This window comes from Sinohyriopsis cumingii, chromosome 8 (assembly GCF_028554795.1).
Source record: "Sinohyriopsis cumingii isolate HCF-2022 chromosome 8, ASM2855479v2, whole genome shotgun sequence".
NCBI classification, from domain to species: domain Eukaryota; kingdom Metazoa; phylum Mollusca; class Bivalvia; order Unionida; family Unionidae; genus Sinohyriopsis; species Sinohyriopsis cumingii.
This window is the reverse complement of record NC_142968.1, coordinates 101,254,225-101,257,062: the sequence shown is the minus strand read 5'-3', so window position 1 is coordinate 101,257,062 and position 2,838 is coordinate 101,254,225.

Here is a 2,838-nt window from a genome sequence, read left to right as displayed (position 1 = left end):
TACCTCAGTTCACATATAGTATCGTCCAGGAATGCATTTACATAATTCTATGAAAATACAGTGCTTTCGGTTTATGTTGAGAGGGTTGGGGGGTGGGGGGTGTAGGCTTGTAACAAGTTAAGCATTTGTTAAACAATTCTAATGACATTGGAATTTGCCACCAATTTTTCATCTATTGTTTCTAATACACATTAATGTAGTTTCCAACATTTCCAGGCATATTTGTCTTTTTTAATATCGTTATCATACCTTATTTAGAGTTAGCTCCGTTATTGTTTTCCTTATTTTAGTTTTTTTTTTTAAGTACACCATGCGATTTTGATAAAAATAACAATTAAATCATACGACATTAAAAATTAATATCAGTAGCGTATAAGTAGTAATTAGAAATTAAGTAATTACCATACTGTTTAAGTCTAAATAAGAACAATAAGTGTAAAATGCCAGAAAGATGAACGAATAAGGGGAGCTAAACATAGATAATATCGGCAACCGTCGAATTATCAATGGACTTAACTAACTTCTTCAAGGGGGTTGCAAAGAGATCTACTTCGTCTTATCACCAAAGAGATCAGAATGTTGGCCTGTAGATGGCAGTTAATTACCTATTAAAGTTTGATACAGGTTTCCAGAAAATGGCCTTTATTCAAGATAGTCCTTTGATAAAAACCATTCAGACAGATACATGATATATCAAGAATAAGTAAACACATTACCTTCGGAGGGAGAAAACGTATTTATCGTCCCTTTGTTATGCTCATGTTTAATTCATTACCAGCAGAATGCTATTCACACGAAGAATTAAATATAACCTCGATATTGTTCATTAAAAACGCTGAAATGTGTACAAAGGCAGTCCATACAGCACTTATTTACTCAAGACGTATGTAACTTATTGAAAAGAACATCGTGTGACGTGTGAAGTGTAACTTGATCAGGCTAAAATATGTATAATTGCATGCTTCAGTCAGTATATTCATTTGTACATACCGACACCATGAAGCTTACAGACTAGCTATTATTCATGCAGGGGATGTTTGAACTCGTATTACTCTTAAAAAACGTTGATTCATCTGGCTATTTCTATTTGACCTTTCTATTTGACCTGACACTGAACATAAATGCATACAAATACCAGCCTTTTTTTAAAAGTGTAACAGCATAACAAAGCAGCTACTGAAGTACAAGTCCATATTTTAATAAATGAATTATTTATAAAACGTAATGTCCTTACCATCAAAAGAAATACACATGGCCAAAAGACACAAATGAAATTTACCGACTCTCATCATTTTGCATATCGATTGCACGCGTGTCTATCAACTGATTGTTCGGCACTGACATGGGACTTTTAATACGCTACCGCAGAAATACATTACTTTCGGTTTCTGGTGGGGGTGGGGTGGAGAAGGCTTGTAACAAGTTTAGCATTTATTGAACAATACTAATAACATTCCATTCTGCCAGCAAAGTAGTAATAGGGGGCTGTATAGGGACAATGGAACTTACCATTAAAATACCTCCTGGGGCTGCTAAAGGACGTAATTTATAGTGACAATAAGAATTTAACATGGGCATATAGAGGGACAAAAAGTATCGGGCCTGTATAGAGATAACAGGAATTGAATAGGTGAGGTGGCGTCACGATACTAGACTGGCAACAATGTGGCAAGGAGCTGACCTCAATCGAGCCAAACAGCAAACAGTGACAGGTGGTAACGGGTAAGTTCAGCAGGTAGTGGGTGGCGGGTAAGTTCAGCTAGTTCAGCGAGTGATGGGTAGCGGGTAAGTTCAGCTAGTTCATAAACTGTACCAATTTTTAATATTCTCTATCAAACCTGACGGAGTATCTTATGTCTCTGCTTGCCCATATTTACTGAATAAATAAACCATATGCTTTGACTCATATTCAGGAGAAGACAATGCCAAGCAAGGAAAATCACCTTTAAACCCATTGCAACGCAAACAGGAAGGCTGAAATGTCCAGCAGTGAAAGTCCCTACGGGACCCGGAATATTCCCGGTAACTATAAATTTACCCGCCAACCGCCATGTCCAGCGATGAAAGTACTTAGCAGACCCTGAATTTTTAAGGTAAAGAGAATAAATATATTTTCGAGGCATATGAGTAGAGTTGAAAAGGGCATTTGATTTTTTTCCTGTTCTTTTAATTTCTTCTTTTTCTCCACCAACTTATTATTATTTCCCCTACTTTCTTAACAAACCCCAAATGTACTATCCATAAAAATGTACACACACACCCACACACCCACACACACGCCACAGAGGGAAGAACGAAAAAAGCAAATATATACTATCCACACGCGACAAGTAGAAAAAACAAACACCATATTTACTATCGACACACGGGAAGGAGCAACAAGAAAAAAAACCCCCAAAACTACTATCCACACACGGGAAGAGGAAAAAAGCAAAATCACAATTTACTATCCACACACGGGAATGAGTTACCCGCCCCCCCCCCCCCAAAAATCTACTATCCACACCCAGGAAGAGGAGAAAAAAAAACAACCAAATTTACTATCTACACACGGGAAGGAGCAAAAAAACAAACCACAAAATATACTATCCACACGTGGGAAGAGGAGAAAGAAAAAAATATATACTATCCACCCAAATGTACGTGCAGGCATGCAAACACACACTCTACTATCCATACAAACACACACTCTACTATCCACACAAAAGTACGCGCACGCATACAAAACCCAAAGAAACTATTTACACACGGGAATGAGCAGAAAAAACCAAACCCCAAATATGCTATCTCTTATGTCACTTGTTTAGGCTCGAATAAACAGTAACACAAGAAAGGGTG